The 20563-nt window shown below is 37.4% G+C and overlaps 1 pseudogene across 1 annotated transcript; it reads left to right on the forward strand.

Annotated features, from left to right (window-relative positions):
- Window positions 1-1349: 1349 nt before the first annotated feature.
- On the forward strand, window positions 1350-5530 carry LOC308612494 (prohibitin 1-like; annotated as a pseudogene). Its single transcript has 3 exons — window positions 1350-1447; window positions 1774-1885; window positions 4483-5530. The product of its transcript is annotated as a prohibitin 1-like (transcript).
- Window positions 5531-20563: the final 15033 nt, after the last annotated feature.

Raw genomic sequence — 20563 nt, forward strand, 5'->3', positions numbered from 1 at the left:
GGCCTCACTGAGTGGGCACCACAGAGCTGCCCTCGCAGGCAGCTGACACACCATAGAAGGCCAGTATGCCCACGAATACAAAAAGGTGTCACGCTGAGTCTGGAAAGGCAGTGGGTTTTGTGGACAAGACAAAGGGGAAAGAGAAGTCCTCCTACAGTGCCCCTGCTGTGTGCTCCTTGGGCTATTCATTTAATTATCACAACAGCCTATGACGTTATTCCTGCTTTACACCAAAGGAGTTGAGTGGTTAGTAGCCCAAGAACGCACAGACAGCATAAGGAAAACCCATATTCGAACCTAGCCAGTTGCAAGGCTTCTACTCTTTCCACTCAAGTACACTGCTTTTCTGCAGTGGAGAACCCGGGTCCAGTCCAGACCCACTGAGTCAGAATCAGCATATTAACAAAACCTCCAGGCAATTCACATGTACATTAAGGGTTGAGAAGCACTGCTCTAGCCCATAGGACTCAATCCTGCATGGTTCCAGCCTACTCTGCCCATAGAAATCAGAATTTCCTGGATGAGGTGACTCTGTCAGGCAGCCTGGACTCATGAATGTCTGAAGGACCTGGTAGCTGAATCTTCTCCAAAATTCAATAGAGGTGTGGTAGGATTTTCTGAATTTTTCCTGGGTTTGACTGAATCCATATAAATTATTCAAGGAGTACTCTAATAAATGTGAAAGATAAACTTGAACCCTCTGGAGTTACTTCAAGGAATGGTTACCTAGAAGTCCCTGATCCGTGCACTAAGGATTCTGGACCATAGTTTGAACTGAGTATCCACCTTCCTGTGAGAGACCACCAAGGCTACACCCATCACATGGCCATCCCTGTTGTTTTACTTTAGATCACCAGAAGTATCCGTGCCCAAGTCCTCATCCCCAGCTACTCTGGGCATGCTCTCATTTGGCCAGCCCTCCTTCTCATCCTTACTGGCCCACCTTCCAATGTACCCTCTGGAACTCCCCGTCTGTGACAGGAAAATACCCAATAGCCTCCACTTTTTCAAATGCTTCTTGACCTCTCTGCTTTATGTGAAACCCAGCTCTCCCTTGTGGTGCTCTCTCCCTCGGGGTATGTGCCCTCGGTCTCACATTCTTCTTTGCTTCCAAACCTCCGGCTCCACTGAAACCATGCTACCGAGTTCTACCAGCTGCTGCTTCATGGCTCTCTTCTGCTCTCCCTCTCCTCCTCTGTCTTCCTCTCCACCTTCTTCCTGTCATCAGTGACTCTGCATTCATGCAGGTGACCCATCCAATACCCTAGCCCAGTGTTTCTCAGCTGAGGCTCTATTGCCATCAGGGTAGGACAATCCTTTGTGCTAGACAGTCCAGCCCATTACAAAACATGTGGCATCTCTACACTCTGTCCACTAATTACCAGCGTTTTACCCACTCCACAGTTGTGGCCACGTTAAACATCCCCACACATATTGCCCCCAGGAGGTAGGCAGCCCTATCCTGGGTTGAGAACTACCATCACTGTCTCAGGTTCCTGATCTCCTCACTTCCACCAGGCATGCAAACCTTGGACTTGTCATCACCAGTAACTGCGCCTCTGCTAAAATCTTCATTTCAAGTCATCTCTGACCACTAACTTCCCAGCTCTCCTGAGTACCCCACACAGTGAGACAAGTCTTTGACCTCATTAAGATCCCAAAGCCACTAAATTCAGCACTCGTTTTACTAATATTACTCCCTCCCCCATCTTTCATTTTTCTTCTCACTCAGCCTAAATTCCACGGTCAGTCATTAAACTGTTTCCTTCTCAGGATCCTCCACTTCTGTGCCCTTTTCTTGCTTCATCTCATGACCTGGCAAACCCAGCCCTGTTCAGACCCAGACCTCTCTGTGCCTGTGCCTGATCCGCTGAATGTTGCTAGGGTGAAATCACACGACTGAGCTGACCAGGTTTATCTTGATGTTCCCGTCTCTCAGCACCACACGCGGTTTCCTGCAGGTCCCTTGTAAGCCTGCTCGCTGCTCTCCTGGATGACACTTCAGACTTTATCTCTTCAAACCTCCCACGTGTTCCCCACACTCATTTCAGTTGAGAACCTCACTTTAGGCTTCATTGAAGATAGAGACAATTTAGGCAGTTGACCTCTGTAATGGGGGAAAATACCCAGTTGTCTCTCCCTTGTGTTTCTCCCTTACTGTCACACAGAACACTTCACTTGTGACACTTCTTCACCAGATGTGTGGAGATTTTCCCTACACCAAGCAATTCTCCACGACACCAGCTGGTTGGCCTACAACTTAATTCTGACGCTATCTACCTGGAGATGACATCAGATCCCACAGGTTAAGCGCTCAGTCCCACAAGACTGACCCCCACTTCACATGCCAATTGCTAGTAGTATGGCCCCAGGTTACCCACAATTTCTGTCCAGCTTGGGTACAAATCGGAGGTGCCCAAGTTTGAGTCTGATTTGCTAGAGAGGCTCACAGAACTCAGGGCAACGCTTCCATTTACCAGTTTATTAAAGGATATGATAAAAAAAATACAAATGAACAACCAGATAAAGAAAAATACAAGGCGAGGTCTGAGAGCATCCTGGGCACAGGAGCTTCTGTCTCTGTGGAGTTGGGGTGCATCACCCTCCTGGTATGCGGATGTGTTCAGCCACCTGGAAATTCTCCAAACCTCATACTATTGGGATTTTATGGAGGCTTCTTCACGCAGGGATGATCAATTATTAACTCCATTTTCAGCCCCTCTCACCCTTCTAGAGAAGTGGAGGGGGGAGGAATCGGGGGGTGGCAAAAATTCCAAGCCTCTAATCGTAGCTTAGTCTTTCTGGAGACCAGGAGACATCAGGGACCCACCCAGAGTGGCTTCAATAGAACAAAGGTTCCCCTGGTGCTTGTATCACTTAGGAATTTACAAGGAAGGGTTCTAGGAGCTCTGTGCTTGGAATTGGGGCCAAAGACATATATTTACTATTATCTCACAGCTTCAAATTTTTCAACCTACATACTCATTGGAGCTTGTATCCAGAGTCACTGTCTGTGTTACAATGAGAAAACGTCCTTACTATTTTCAAAAGCCAAGCCTTCCTTTGTCACTAGATCCCACCCTCTCTCATCTCTCAAGGACTTGCTCCCACATTATTCCTTCTCTCCTTCAAAACACCAATTTCCCTTTCTCCACTGGATCATTCCTGTCAGCATAAGACATGTTCCATGGTTTCTCAGCCAAAACCGAAAACCCAAGACAAACCGTCCCTTTACTCCCTCATCCCAAGCAGGGCAACATTTCCCGATTTCACTCCACAGCAAAAGTTCACGCACTTTCATGTCCCATTCGCTCTTATAAACAACATTTTAGTTTACATATATACGTTTCATATGTATACACACACACACATATATATGAAAGAATATATAGGATGTATATGTACAGTCTGAAAAATAATAAAACGAACACCTCCTGTACCCACCACCCAACACCCAGCCTAAAAAACAGAACCTGAGCAGGACCTCAGAAGCACCATCTCCCTCCCCAGTCACTTCCTTCTCTCCCCACTGCTATACGGAACTCTGTGTTAATCATTCCTTTGCTTTTTCTTTTTAATGGTTTTTAATACCCACATATGCATCCCTAGATAGTATATTATTTGCTTATACCTATTTCAAAACTTTTTATGAATAGAATCATTTTCTAGATATTCCCTTGTGATTTAAAAAATTTCTACATATTGTGGAATTCCCTGGTAGTCCAGTGGTTAGGACTCTGCACTTCCACTGCAGGGGGCCTGGGTTTGATCCCTGGTTGGGGAACTAAAATCCCACAAGGTGCATGGCATGGACAAAAAATAAATAAATAAATAAAAATTCTACATATTTCTTTAATTCATGCATGTTTATGTGTACAGTTATAGTTCATTTTCACGGCTGTATTCTGCTGTACAACTATACCACAGTTTTATTTATATATTCGACTTTTAATGGACATTTGGCCTGTTTCAATTTATGGCTATGAATATCGTAAGGCATACCTTCTGCTGCACATGGAAGGGTTCCTCTGGGGGTGGAGCTGTGAGGTTGGAGGGAAGATGGGAGGGTTTCCACTTCTCTGGGAGAGGAGCTGTAAAGTTGGAGGGAATGTGTACATCCAACTTTATTAATTTTTAGAAAAAACAATGTGTTCCTCTTACTGTACTTTCATTAAATAAAATCCTATTCAGCCTTCTCTCCATCTGCTAGTCAAACAGAGCTCCACAGGCTATTTTCTTATAATGTCATATAATGAAATTTCAGAGCCTGGGCCTGAAAAGTATTTTTTTCATTACTCAGAGGTGAGAGCTGTTCCCTGCTCCCACACAGCTGCTAGGAGGACAATACTCAACATCACAAAAGTGGTTCAAAGAATCTGCTTGACAGGTGAGAATGTAGGGGATCGGCTGCCTTCTGTCGGAGGGGAAGGGGGTGAGCCCGGGAGGAGACAGGGCTTGTGAAGGTGTGAGTGGGTCCAGCAGAAGGAGACAGTGTTTGAGTCCATCGGCAGGTTCAGCCTGGCCTTAGCCGTTGCAGGAGGCGTGGCAAATTCTGCCTTGTATAATACAGATGCTGGGCACAGAGCTATCCTATCACCTTCGACCCATTCTGTGGAGTGCAGGACATTGCTGTAGGAAAAGGGACTCACTTTCTCATCCCTTGGGTACAGAAACCAATTATCTTTGTTTACCGCCCTCCAGCACGTAACGTGCCAGTAATCAATGGAAACAAAGATTTACAGAATGTCAACATCACCCTGCGCATCCTCTTCCAACCTGTTACTAGCCACTTTCCCGAATCTTCACCAGCATCAGAGACCATGATGAGCACATGCTGCCGTCCATCACTACAGAGATCCTCAAATCCGTGGTGGCTCACTTTGATGCTGGAGAACTGATCACCGGAGAGAGTTGGTCTCCAGACAGGTGAGCGATGACCTCATGGAGCGAGCAGCAATCTTTAGGCTCATCCTGGATGACAACCCTTGACACATCTGACCTTCGGAAAGGAGTTCACAGAAGTGGTGGAAGCCAAACAGATGGCTCAGCAGGAAGCAGAGAGAGCCAGATTTGTGATGGAAAAGGCTGAGCAGCAGAAGCAGCAGCCATCATCTCTGCAGAGGGCGATTTCAAGGCAGCAGAGCTGATAGCCAACTCACTTGCCCCTGCAGGCGACCGCCTGATTGAGCTGCACAAGTTGGAGGCCTCGGAGGACATCACGTACCTGCCCGCCGGGCAGTCGGTGCTCTTCCAGCTGCCCCAGTGAGGCCCACACCTCCTGGGGCCATCTGGACCATAGCCCTGATGATTCTCAATATCACCTTCCCTCTTCCACCCCAGAAATCACTGTGAAACTTCATGATTGGCGTAAAGTGAAGGAAATAAAAGTAAAATCATTTCAGATCTCTAACTACTCTATCAAAGGAAAAAAAAAAAAAGAATCTGCTTGTTTGGTTCAAAACTTTTAATGGAATGTGTCCTGTTCTCCCATGTAAAGTGGACACATGTGACTCTTCATCACTATTTGCAACTCAGAGCAGCAGGGTCTTGTTCGACTCCTATGACTTTAGAAATTGTTGCCACATCCTGTGAAAACAACCACCATGTGAAAATAACCTCCAAAGAAACCAATATTTGGTTGCTTGTCTTAATTCATTGACTTAATTATAATGTTATAATAAATTGTCTCAGTATTCCTAAAAGTTATAGGTACTTGAAAAAAACTTCTTTTACAGATCAGAAGAGAATCATGGCACTTTTCTCTTACATGCATCATGAAAAAATCAAAGCCCCTGCTAGATATATTATAATATTTAACAAATCATCTGAAAGTCCTTGTATCACCTTGTCAACACTGGGTAATCAAAATTGTTTTCCAAAGTAGCTGTAACACTCTCCAATCCCACCAGAAGATTTTCATTCCTATTACACCACACCCTTGCCTAGACTTGATATTGACTAATTCTTTAATGTTTGCCAGTCTGGTAGGCATAAATTGGCATCTAGCTGCACATCTAATTTGCATTTTCCTGACTATTAATAAGATCAAGAATCTATGTTTCTGGGCCTTTTTTTTTTTTTTCCTGTGAAATGCCTGTCCTATCTTTAGCCTATTTTTCTGTTAGGCTATTTATCTTTTTCTTACAGATTTGTAGAAAATACTTACATATTCTTGCTACTCTTCTTTGACAATTCTATGCGTTACAAATATTTTCTCCCAGTTTGTTATTTGTCTTTTCACTGTCTTTAAAGTGTGTTTTTTGTTTGTTTGGCTGGTTGGTTGGTTGGTTGGTTGGTTGTTTTTGGCCATGCCGTGGCAGTGGAAGCATGGAGTATCAACCACTAGACCACCAGGGAAGTCCTAAAGTATGTTTTGATAAACGAGTTCGTTTTAAAGTAGTTAGTAATATCAGTATTTTTCTCTTTGGTAAATATTTTTTTAATCCTAAGAAATCCCTCTCTCTGCCTAAATTGGAAAGATATTCTCCTACGTTTTCTTCTAAATATTTTAATCTTTGCTTTTTGTATTTAAGAAGTTAATCCAACCAGACCTGATTTTGTGTGTGTGTGTGTGTGTGTGTGTGTGTGAGTTATCTATTTCTTTTTTTCCATATAGGTAACTATTTGCCCTAACACAATACATTGAATAGTCTACCCTTTACCCACTGACCTACAAGTTCCATTTCCATTAACCAAGTTTCCACATATATGTGAGTCTGTTTCTGGGCTCTCTAGTTCCATTGGTCTATTTACTATCTCCAGACTAATGATACACTGTCTTAATTACTAAGGCTTTATAATAACTCTCAATATGTGGTAAAGTAAACTTCCCCATCTTCTTCTGGAAGTTATTTGGTTATTCTTGGCCCGTTACTCTTCCATGCATATTTTGGAATCAACTTCTCAAGTTACATACCCACACACAAATCCTATTGGAATTACATTGAATTAATTTATCAATTTGTAAAGAACCAATATCTTTATGGTATTGTCTTTATCCAAAAACACGATCCATCACTCCATGTATACTGACCTTCAGCGTCCTTCAATAAAGTTTTTTTTTTTTTTTTTTTTGCGGTATGCGGGCCTCTCACTGTCGTGGCCTCTCCCGCCGCGGAGCACAGGCTCCGGACACGCAGGCCCAGCGGCCATGGCTCACGGGCCCAGCCGCTTCGCGGCACATGGGATCCTCCCAGACCGGGGCACGAACCCGCATCCCCTGCATCGGCAGGTGGACTCTCAACCTCTGCGCCACCAGGGAAGCCCCAATAAAGTTTTATAATTTTCTCTGTAAAGGGCTCTCATGTATTTTGTTAGCTATATCCCTATGTTCCTTATATTTTTTTCTTGCTAGTGTAAATGATATCTTTTATTTCTTAATTATATTTTTCGGACTCATTGTTCCTCATATGTAAAAATGCAATTGACTTTTTCATATTTTTAAAAAAATGATAGATGTTATTTTTTTAAACAGATTTGAATTAATAGAAAAATTGATCAGAACAAAGAGTTCCCATATACCGCCTCTCACACACGCACTTTCCCCTACCATTAACATCTTATGTTAGTGTGGCACATTTGTGAATTGATGAACCAGTTAATACATTATTATTAATTAAAGTCCCTTTATATTAGGGCTCACTCTTGTGCTATTATACAGTTCTATGGGTTTTACCAAATGCATAATGTCACACATCCACCATTGAAGCATCACACAGAATAATTTTACTGCCTCAGAAGACCCATGTGCTCCACTTATTCTTTTTCCCACCCCCCTAATCCCTAAACCACTGGTGTTTTTACTGTCTCTCTATTTTTATCTTTCCCAGAATGTCATACAGTTGGAATCATACAATATGTAGTCTTTTCAGACTTGGCTTCTTTCACTTAGCAATATGTATTTAAGGTTCCTCCATGTCTTATCATGGCTTGATACCTCATTTTTTTTTTCTGAATAATATCCACTGTATGGATGTACCATAGTTTGGTTTTCCATTCACCTACTGAAAAACCTCTTGGTGGCTTACAAGTTTTGGCAATTATAAATAAAGCTACTATAAACATTCATGTGCAGGTTTTCGTGTGGACTTAAGTTTTCAAATCCTTTGGGTTCATACCAAGATACATGATTGCTGGATTATATGTTTAGCTTTGTAAGAAATTGCCAAACTCTCCAAAGTGGCTGTACCATTTTGCATTCCCACCAACAATAAATGAGAGTTCCTGTTGCTCCACATCCTCGTAAGTGCTTAGCATTGTCAGTATTTTGGATTTTGACCATTCAAATAGATGTACAGTGGTATCTCACTGTTTTAATTTGCAATTCCCTAATGACATAGGATGCTGAACATCTCTTTAATGCTATTTGCCATCTGGATATCTTGTTTGATGAGGTAACTGTTCAGATCTTTGGCCCACTTTTTAATTGGGCTATTTGTTTTCTTATTGTTGAGTTTTAAGAGTTCTTTGTATATTTTAAATAACAGTCCTTCAGCAGATATTTGTTTTGCAAATATTTTCTCCTACCTGTGACTGCAATTGTTTTTTATAGGTAAAGTTTTTTCTGGCAATTTTGCAAAACTCTCTTGTTAGTTTTAATTATATATTTGAGATTCTTTGGAGTTTTTTACATTGTCAGCTATATCATCTGCAAATCATGACAGTTCTGTTTCTTCCTTTGAAACCCATATAATTTTAATGTTGTCTGTTATTTATTTATCTCTATGCCTTTGGTTAAGACCTCCCAAACAATGTTTCCTTGATCTTAAATGAAAGTTTTTGGCATTTCAAGTTTTTGTCAAGTTTTGCTTCATGTACTTTGAAGCTCTATTATTGTGTGCCTAGACATTTAGAATTATGTTCTTAATGAATTGACCCCTTTATTATTATGAAAATCTCTCTCTTTATCCCTGGTTATATTCCTTGCTCTGAAGTCTACTTTGGTATTAATATAACCACTCTTTCTTATGATGTTTTTTATCTTTTTCCATCCTTTTATATTTTCAATCTGTGTGTCATTTTATTTAAAGTGGGTGTTTTTTTTTTAACCTACAGTATATAATTGAATCTTGCATTTTTATCCCAGTGTGACAACCTCTTAGACTGGAGCTCTTGGACTTTCGCATGGAATGCAGTTATCAATATGGTTCCATCTAAATCTACCACTTAGCTTTTTTTTTTTTTTTTACCATTTGTCCTGTGTTTTCTTTGTTTCTTTATTCCTTTTTCCTGACTTCTTTTGGATTTATTTAGCATAGTTTAGTATTCCATTTTATCTACTTTATTAGCAATCTGTCTTTGGGTTTTTTTTAAATTATTTTTCTAGGGTGGTTTTAGGTTCATATGTCTTTGGGTTTTGTTTTGTTCTGTTTCTAGTGGTTGCTCATGGTTCACAACTTGCATCATTACCTCATCACTGTCTACACTCAACTAATATATACCACTTCACATATATTGTTAGAACCTTAAAACAGTATACTTCAATTTTTTCTCTCCTGTTCTCTGTGCTAGTTTTCATACATTTTAGTTCTATGTATGTTATAAACCACACAATACTCTGTCATTGTTTTTGCTTTAAAATTGTTATCTTTTTAAGAAACTTTTAAATGACAAAAAATATTTTAAATCTACCTACATATTTACCATTTCCAGTGTTCTTTGTATAGATCCAAGTTTTCATCTGGCATCATTTTCCTTTCACATGAAGAATTCCTTTAACGTTTCCTGTGATACAGTGGTTTTCTTGTAGTTTTCAAAATTTTGAAAAAATTTAGTCATTATGTCTTCAACTACTTTTTCTGCAGTGCTTCCCCTCACCCCACGCTTTCTCTTCTCCTTCTGAAACTCCAATTTCACATATGTTAGAATGCTTTGATATTGTCACATGGCCAAATGCTCTGATCTTTTTCCTAGTCTTTTTTTCTCTGTGTGCTGTAGTGCAAATAGTTTCTATTCTATTACTATGTGTTGATGTTGATTGATAGTTTCTTCTGCAGTGCTTAATCTGCTATAAATCCCAATAAGTGAAATTTTTATTTAGTATATTATATTTTTTAGTCTCCAGGAATCTTCCATCTCTCCTCATTCTATTCACATATTCCTTTAAATCCTTGAGCATATTTATAATAATTACATTAAAGTTCTTATTTGCTAATTTTATCATGGCTTTCATTTCTGGTTTGTTTTTAAATTCTGTCTGTTTTTATTGACTGATTTTTCTTCTGGTTGTGGGTCACATTCTTCTGCTTATTGGCATAAGTAATATATTTTGATTGAATGTTATATGTTTCAAATGTTACATTGCTGAGTGTCTGTATTTTAAAGGATGTTGAGGGGTTTTTATTCTGGCTGGCAATTAAATTACTTGCAGATCAGTTTGATCTTTCCGAGGCTTGTTTGTAAGCTTTTATGGCTGGTTCGTAGTAGCCCATGCTCTAGGGGTGGTTTAGCCCTCCTATTAAGGTGTGACTCTTCAGGTCTCACTATGGAGTACCCCAGATGATTAACAAGGCCTTTTGAGTCTGACTGGTCAGACTCTGTCCTGTGGAGCTCTGGGAATTGTTTAGCTTAAAGCTTCCAGGTCACTCTTTGCTCAGATTCATGGAGTTTCATCCACTTCTTTGTCACTTAGTATCAAGCAAAGTCTCAAGGTGACCCCTATGGAGAATGCTGGATCTCTTTTCTCTATGTAACTATATCCTCTCTAGAACTCTGTCCCACAACTTGCAGCATCTTCTGCCTTCCTGAACTCTGAACCCTATCTTCTCAACTCAGTGACTCGTGCTCTGCTTGGGAACCCCCTCCCTACACTGTGGTCCAGAAGGTGCCTACAGGCAGAAAGCTAAGGCAGTTGTGAGGTTAACCTCACTTATTTCCTTTACCCCCTTCAGGGATCACAGTCTTGCACTGCCTGTGTCCAATGTCTGAAAATAGTTGTTCCACATCTCACATTCGATTTTTTAGTTGCTTACAACAGGAGAGCAAGTTGGAACCCTATTAGTCCATAATGGCCAGAATCAGAAGTCTCTTTTAATTTCTTAATGTGGTGAATTACATTAATTGATTTTCTAAATAATTGATTTTAAACTTTGCATTTCTTGCACATCTAGCCTAAACCCAACTTCCAACTTGGTCATTATATCTTCTTAATGTATTGCTGGATTTAGGATAGATAGACAGGAGCACAGACAGGTAGGTAAGTATATATATAGGTAAGTAGATAGATAGGTATTCTAAGTTCTGAGTGAAATTGCCATATAATTTTCCTTTCTTGAAATGTCCTTGTCTGATTTTTGATTCAAGCTTGTGCTGGCCTTATAAAATGAATTAGGAAAAGTTTCTTCTGTTCTCTAGAAAAGTCTGTGTATGAGCAGAATGGTAAATTCCTTAAATGTTTTGTAGAACTAGGCTGTCAAGCTGACTGGACCTGATGATTTCTTCATGGGAATATTTTTAAATATTGATTCAATTTCATTAATAATTACAAGATTACTCAGATATTCAATTGTTTCTCAATTCTATTTTTTGTAAGTTATACTTTCATAAGAATTTATCCATTTTATCTATTTTTTCAAACATAGTGCATAAAATTGTTCATAATATTCTTTTGTTACCATTTGAATTTCTTCTAGATATATAGTTATGTCCTCTTTTTTATTATTAATATTTTTTCTTTTTTCTCTCTCTCCCCTCCCCCACCCTTCTCTTTCAGTACTGCCAGTTTAGTTTTCCGTTTTACAAGTTTGTTTTTTTTTTTCCCCAAAGATTAACTTTGGGGTTTACTTGTACTCTCTTGTATGACTATATTGTCTGTCATTAATTTGTTTTTTTTTAATGTTCCTTCTTTTGCTTTTTTTTTGGTTTATTATGCTATTCTTTGTTTTTCATGAATTCTCAGCTACTTTCAGAATTCATAATCTTGTTGTCTAATTTAAATCATATATTTTCCTCAAAATATTGTGTTCCTCAGGTTCTGTTACATAATATTGGTGTTATCATCTAGTTCAGAATAGTTTCTAGTCTTCAATATTACTTATTCTTTTTTAAAAACATCTTTATTGGAGTATAATTGCTTTACAACAGTGTGTTAGTTTCTGCTGTATAACAAGGTGAATCAGCTATACTTATACATATATCCCCATATCTCCTCCCTCTTGTGTCTCCCTCTCACACTCCCTATCCCATCCCTCTAGGTAGTCACAAAGCACCGAGCTGATCTCCCTGTGTTATGCAGCTGCTTCCCACTAGCTATCTATTTTACATTTGGTAATGTACAATATTATTTATTCTTTAATCCACAAGTTTTTTTTAGAATTACGTGCATTAATTTTCAAACTCATGAGCATTTTCTAATTATCTTTTATTGATTTTCCATTTAATTGCATTGTAGTCCAAAAATGTTGACTGTATACTAATTCTTTGAAAGTTGTTAAGGTTTAATAGCCTACTGCATGATCAATTTTTTTCTTCCAGTTTTATAGAGGTATAATTGACATACAGCACTGTATAAGTTTAAGACGTTCAGCATAATGATTTGACTTACATAAAACATGAAAAGTTTATCACAATAAGTTTAGTGAACATCCATCATCTCATATAGATACAAAATTAAAGAAATAGAAAAAAATTTTGTGTGTGCTGAGAACTCAGAATTTATACTCAACATTCATATAAAACATACAGCAGTGTTTATATTCACCATGTTGTACATTATGTCCCTAGTACTCATTTATCTTATAACTGGAAGTTGGTACCTTTTGACTGTCTTCATCCAGTTCCCTGTTCCCCCACCCCCTGCCTCTGGTAACTACAAATATGATCTCTTTTTCTATGAGTTTAATTATTTATTATTTTTTTAATGACATATTATTTGCATATAACACATCCTCCCATATAATTTTTATTTATTTATTTTTCAACATTTTATTTATTTATTTTTGTTTATAAATTTATTTATTTTTTGGCTGCATTGGGTCTTCATTGCTGTGCAAGGTCTTTCTCTAGTTGTGGCAAGCGGGGCTATGCTTCATTGTGGTGCATGGGCTTCTTTCTGTGGTGGTTTCTCTTGTTGTGGAGCATGGGCTCTAGGCATGCAGACTTCAGTAGTTGTGGCACACAGTCTCAGTAGTTGTGGCTCACGGGCTCTCGAGCACAGGCCCAGCAGTTGTGGCTCATAGGCTTAGTTGCTCTGCAGCATGTGGGATCTTCCCGGACCAGGGCTCAAACCCATGTCCCTTGCATTGACAACTGGATTCTTAACCACTGCGCCACCAGGAAAGTCCCATACGAGCTTATTTGTTTTTGAAGCATAATTGATTTACAACACTGTAGGAACTCCTGGTACATGACCTAGTGATTCAATATTTCTATACATTTCAAAATGATCACCACAATAAGTCTAGTTACGATACCACCATACAAATATATTACAGGGTTATCAACTATATTCCCTGCACTGTACATTTCATACCTATGACTCATTTATTTTGCAACTTGAAATTTGTACCTCCTAATCTCCCTCACCTATTTCTTTCATCCCCCATCCCCCTCCCCTCTAGCTACGACCTGTTTTCTCTCTGTATCTATAACTTTGTTTCTGTTTTGTTATGTTTCTTCATTTGTTTTATTTTTTAGATTCCACATATTAGTGAAATCATACAGTATTTGTCTTTCTCTGACTTATTTCACTTAGCATTGTACCCTCTAGGTCTATCCATGTTGTCACAAACAACATTTTATTCTTTTCTATGGCAGAGTAATAGTTCAGTGTGTGTGTGTGTGTGTGTGTGTGTGTATCACATTTTCTTTTTCCATTTTTCTATTGATGGAAGCTTGAGTTGCTTCCATTTCTTGACTATTGTAAATAATGCTGCAATGAACATAGAGGTACGTATATCTTTTCTACTTAGTGTTTTTGTTTTCTTCAGATAGATACCCAGGAGTGGAATTGCTGTATCATATGGTAGTTGTATTTTCAATTTTTAGAGGAATCTCCATGTTGTTTTCCATAGTGGCTGCACCAATTTACATTCAGTACACGAGTGTTCCCTTTTCTTCACATCTTCGCCAACACTTGCCGTTTGTTGTCTTTTTGATAACAGCCATTCTTACAGGTGTGAGGTGATATCTCATTATGGTTTTGAGCTGCATTTCCCTGATGATCAGTGAAGTTGAATATCTTTTCATGTGCCTTTTGGCCAACTGTATGTATTCTTTGGAAAAATATCCATTCAGGTCCTCTGCCCATTTTTTAATTGGGTTATTTGTTTTGGTTTTGTGTGTGTGTGTGTGTGGAGTTGTATGCGTTCTTTGTATATTTTGGATATTAACCACTTATGAGATATATTATTTGCAAATATCTTCTCCCATTCAGTAGTGGCCTTTTCGTTTGTGAATAGTTTCCTTCACTGTGGAAAAGCTTTTTCATTTTATGTAGTCCCATTTGTTTATTTTTTCTTTTGTTTTCCTTAGTTGAAAAGAAATATTCAAAAAATATTACTAAGATTGATATCAAAGAGAGTACTGCTAATGTTTTCTTCAAGAAGTTTTATGGTTTCAGATTTTACCTTTAAGTTGTTAATCCATTTAGAATTTATTTCTGTGCTTGGTATAAGAGAGTAGTCCAGTTTGATTCATTTACATATAACTGTCCAGTGTTCTGAACACCATCTATTGAAGAGGCTGTCTTTTCCCCATTGTATATTCTTGCCTCCTTTGTCATAGAATAATTGCCCATATTAGTATAGGTTTATTTCTGAGCTCTCTGTGCTGGCTGTAGTGTCTCCATACAAATTTTAGAATTATTTGTTCTAAACTTGTGAAAAATGTCATTAGAATTTTGATAGGGATTGCATTGAATCTGAAGATTGCCTTGGGTAGTATGGTCATTTTAACAATATTAATTCTTCCAATCCATTAACACAGTACATCTTTCCATCTGTTTGTGTTGTCTTCAATTTTTTTCATCAGTGTCTTATAGTTTTCCAAGTAAAAATCTTTTACCTCCTTAGTTACATTTCTTTCTAGATATTTTATTCTTTTTGATGCAGTTGTAAGTAGGATTGTTTCCTTAATTTCTTTTTCTGGTGGTTTGTTTTTAGTGTATAGAAATGCAACTTTTTTAGTTTTTAGTGTATAGAAATGCACTTTTCTATAGAAAAGTGTATAGATTTTAGTATATTAATTTTGTATCCTGCAATTTTAACAAATTCATTGATTAGCTCTAGTACTTTTCTGGTGGTATCCTGAGGATTTTCTATGTATAGTGTCATATCATCTGCAACCAGTGACAGTTTTACTTCTTCCTTTCCAGTTTGGATTCCTTTTATTTATTTCTCTTATCTGATTACTGTGACAAGTACTTCTAATACTGTGTTAAATAAAAGTTGTGAGAGTGGGCACCCTTGCCTTTTTCCTGATCTTAGAGAAAATGCTTTCAGCTTCTCACCATTGAGTATGATGTTAGCTGTGGGCTTAGCGTATATGCCCTTTATCATGTTGGGGTATGCTCCCTCTCTACCCACTTCATGGAGAGTTTTTATAATGAATGGATGTTGAATGTTGTCAAAAGCTTTTTCTGCATCTATTGTGGTGATCATATAATATTTTTTCTTCAATTTATTAATGTGATATATCACACTGATTGATGTGCAGATATTGCAGCCCTGGGATAAATCTCACTTGATCATGGCATATGATCATTTTAATGTATTGTAATTTGGTTTGCTAATATTTTGTTGAGAATTTTTGCATGTATGTTCATCAGTGATATTGGCCTGTAATTTTCTCTTTCTGTGGTATCTTCATCTGCTTTTGATATCAGGGTGATGCTGGCCTTGTAGAATGAGTTCAGAAACATTTCTTTCTCTGCAATTTTTTTGGAACAGTTTGAAGGGATGGACATTAACTCTTCTCTAAATGGTAGAAAATACTGGTAAAGCCATCTGGTCCTGGACTTTTATTTAGGGGGGAATTTTTTTATTACCATTTCAATTACTGGTAATTGCTTTGTTCATATAATCTATTTCTTCATGGTTCAGTCTTGGGAGATTATACATTTCTAGGGATTTGCCCATTTCTTCTAGGTTGCTCATTTTATTGGCATATAATTGTTAATATTAATCTCTTATGATCCTTTGTATTTCTGGCAGTTGTAACTTCTCCTCTTTCATTTCTGATTTTATTGACTTGGGTCCTCTTTCTTTTTTCTTGACGAGTTTGGCTAAATGTTTATCAATTTTGTTTATGCTTTCGAAGAACCAGCTCTTAATTTCATTGATTTTTTCTATTGTTTTTTAAGTCTCTATTTCATTAATTTCTGGTCTGATCTTTATGTTTCTATCCTTCTATTAATTTGGGGTTTTGTTTGTTCTTCTTTTTTTAGTTCCTTTTGGCATAAGGTTAGGTTGTTTATTTGAGATTTTTCTTGTTTCTTGACTAGGCTTGTATCTTTATAAACTTCCCTCTTAGAACTGCTTTTTCTGCATCCCATAGATTTTGGATCACTGTGTTTTCATTTTCATTTGTTTCCAGGTAATTTTTTATTTCCTCTTTGATTTCTTCTGTGACCCATTGGTTGTTTAGTAGCATATTGTTTAGCCTCTTCATGTTTGTGTTTTTGGCAGTTTTTTTTTCTTGTAGTTGATTTCTAATCTCATAGCACTGTGGTCAGAAAAGATGCTTGATTTGATTTCAGTTTTCTTAAATTTACAAAGACTTGTTTTGTGGACTAGCATGTGATCCTGGAGAATGTTCCATGTGCACTTAAAAAGAATGTGTATTCTGCCCACTTTGGGATGGAATGCTTTATATATAGCTATTAAATCCAGCTGGTATAATGTATCATTTAAGGCCAGTGTTTTCTTGCTGATTTTCTGTCTGGATTGTCTGTCCATTAATGTAAGTAGGGTGTTAAAGTCCCCTACTATTATTGTATTACTGTCAATTTTTCCTTTTTTGTGTGTTAATATTTGCTTTATGAATTTAGGTATGCCTGTATTGGGTGCATATATATTTGCAACACTTATATTTTCTTGAATTGATCCCTTAATCATTATGTAATATCCATATTTGTCTCTTGTTACAGTCTTTGTTTTAAAGTCTATTTTATCTGGTATAAGTATTATTACCCAGTTTTCTTTTGATTTCCATTTTCATGGAATATCTTTTTCTATCATCTCACTGTCAATCTGTATGTGTCTTTAGGTCTGATGTGTCTTTTGTAGGCAGCATATATATGGGTCTTGTTTTTGTAACCATTCAGCCACTCTATGTCTTTTGATTGGAGTATTAAGTCCATTTACATTTAAAGTAATTACTGATTGTTATGTATTTATTGTCATTTTGTTAATTGTTTTTGTAGTTCTTTTTTGTTCCTCTCCTTTCTTCTCTTGTGATTTGATGACTATCTTTAGTGTTATGTTTCAATTCTTTTCTCTTTATTGTGTGTGTATCTATTACAGATTTTTTGGTTTGTGGTTATCATAATATATATATGTATCATACTATATAGATGATTACTTGATATCTAATTATTCTAAGTTGCTGATCTCTTAAGTTCAACAACCCTGCAATTTTCCTCCCCCTCCACGTTTGTTGTTTTTGACATCATATTTTACATCTTTTTGTTTTGTTTATGTATGACTTAACTACATATTGCAGATATAGATGACTTTGCTTCTTTTGTCTTTTAACTTTCCTACTAGGAAGGTTACATATATGGTTGATTTACTACCTTTACTGTGTATTTGCCTATACCAATAAGATTTTTCCTTTTGCAATTTTCATGTTTTTAGTTGTGGGATCAGCTTTTCTTAAGTGTTCCATGAGTGTTTATTCACCAGGTATTGGGCACATTTTTCTCTACATGTTGATGAGATCAAGTTTGTTAATTTTGCTGTTCAAATCTGCTATGCCCTTGCTGAATTTTTTTCATCTACTTGATTAATTATAAAATCCCTTACTAAGATGATGGTTTTCTCAAATTTTCCTCATATTTCTGCTAGATTTTGTTTTATATATTTTGAAACAGTATTATTAAGTACATGCATATTTAGAAGGTTATTGCTTTCTGGTTGAAATAAAAAACCTTTTGTCAATATATAGGGACCCTCCTTATTTCTAAAAAAATCTTTTTCTTAAAGTTTACTTTATCAAATATATAGATACACCAGCCTTCTTTTTTTTTAACATGAATGTTTTTTGTTTTTTTGTTTTTTTGCGGTACATGGGCCTCTCACTGTTGTGGCCTCTCCCGTTGCAGAGCACAGGCTCCAGTTGCGCAGGCTCAGTGGCCATGGCTCACGGGCCCAGCCACTCCGCAGCATGTGGGATCTTCCTGGACTGGGGCACGAACCCGTGTCCCCTGCATCGGCAGGCGGACTCTCAACCACTGCACCACCAGGGAAGCCCTACATGAATGTTTTCATGAAAATACTATTTGTTTTCATTAAATACTTTTGTTTTCATGACAATACTATTCATGAAACAAACATGAATAGTATTTGTCTGGTATATCTTTTAATTTGAGTTTCATCTTTCCTCTGTACTTTGTTATAGGTGTGTCTCTTATAAACAACATATAGTTGGATGGTTGTTGTTGATTTTTTCCCTTAATCCTGAGATTCTTTGTCTTTTAACAAAGTTTAATACATTTACCTTGATAACTAATGTAATTAATTTTTACCTCTACCTTCTTCTTTTGTGCTGTTTTATTTCTCCCACTTTTTCTTTCTCCCTTCCCCTTCCTTGTTTCCTGGTATAATGTGATTTCTATTGAAAAGTCAACCATCAGTCTAACTCCTTTTCCTCTGTAGGAGGTTGATTCGCTCATTTTTTCTTTCAAATATGTGTGAGTATATACTATATGCCAGGCACTCTTCCATCTGGATAAATCAGCTAACAAAATGGGCAAAATTCCTGCCTGTATGGAGTTTACATTCTCATGGTGATTCTCTTCTCTCTGGCTGACTTTAAGATTTTTAGTAGCCTGTAGTTTCACTATAATTTGTCTGGGTAGAGATGACTTTTTATTTACTCTGTTTGAGAGTCTTCTGGCTTCCTGAATCTGAAAAGCAATATATCTTTCAACATTTCTGGAAAATTCTCAGCCATAATCCTTTTAAACATTTCTTCTTATCTAGTCTAATATCGGTTTCTAGAATTCCAGCTGGACTTTTACTACACCCTCCCAATGCTCTCTATCTCTTAATTTCTATTTTACATATTCCCATTTCTTTGTTTCTCTGTTCTGCATCTTGCATAATTTATGTGGATCTACCTTCCAGTTTACTGTCTCTATCTCTAACTGGATCAATCTGTTATTTTATCCATTGTGTTTTTAATTTCAGATATGTTTTCATATCATGGATTTCTATTTGAGTCCTTTCCAAATCTGCTTATTCATTCCCTACAATCTTTTGCTCCCTGCTTATACTTTCAAGCTTTAAGTTTTATTTTTTCTTTAGAGATACTTTTAAAATTCCCTATCTAATAATTCCAGTGTCTAAACCTTTATGTGCTTATTGCTGCTAGCTTCTTTTTTCATGCTCATACATAGAGTGCCTTGCTTCTTTGGGTGTTTTATAATTTTTTTAAGGTGAGTTCATGTTCCCTGGAACTTTAACTATGGAGATTCTCTCAGGCCCATGTCGAAGTTGTGTTGCTCCCAAGAGGATTTACATGAGCCTCTGCCAGTTGAGTATGGGAACAACCCATTCAGGATCACTTTAATTAAACTCTTCACCTGATGTTTTGTATCACACTGCTTGCTGCATTAGATACACATATATCTGGAAATATAAAAACTCAGGAAGCAGAGGTAGGGGGTGAGGAGGAAGAAATAAAAAATTTTAAGGATTGCTGTTTTAAAATATTTTATTACAATCGGAAAAATATTTTTAGATCTTTAAAAATAGTTGATGAAAGACCTAAGAGATGAGGGGTCCAGAGATCATGGTCCAGCCTCTATTTCCCCAGAGTTTATTCTGAACCTTCAGTAACAAAATTTTTGTGTGAAATTATCTACATATGCAGATCATTTTATTCTGCTACAGTGTAAGGGGCAACACCACTCTCAGGAGCAAGTGGAAGATCCAGTTCTCCTCCTGAGGGCACAGTTCCTTTCTCAGGAAAAGAAATGAGGCAAGCATCTTCTTTTCCTTTTGTTTCCAGCTGCTGTTTAACCCGCATATGTTGCCATTTCTGTCCTCCTATAACACAAGACTGACAGCACATCTCACTCAGCAGATGATGGTGAGAATTCACTGAGGTAAATTGCAAAACGGCTGGAACAGAGCCTGACATATAGTAAATGTTCAGGAAATGCCCAGACAGTGCTGTCAGTGCTATTTAATCTGGAGTAAAGCTTCTGAAATTAGGGTATCCAAGTACTTCAAAGTAGTAATGATGGTCTCATGTATTAATTTTCATTACAATTGCATTGCATTGCATTGCATTGTTCTTTGTGTGTGACTCAGATTTCATTGAGTGTGATAATACTGGTTACCTTGTGCTACTTGAAAGTCTTAGATTATAAATGTCTTTGATTAATAAAATGGGGAAAATA

The sequence above is a fragment of the Mesoplodon bidens genome (assembly GCF_964165515.1).
Source record: "Mesoplodon bidens genome assembly, chromosome: 2".
In the NCBI taxonomy this organism is placed as follows: Eukaryota; Metazoa; Chordata; class Mammalia; order Artiodactyla; family Ziphiidae; genus Mesoplodon; species Mesoplodon bidens.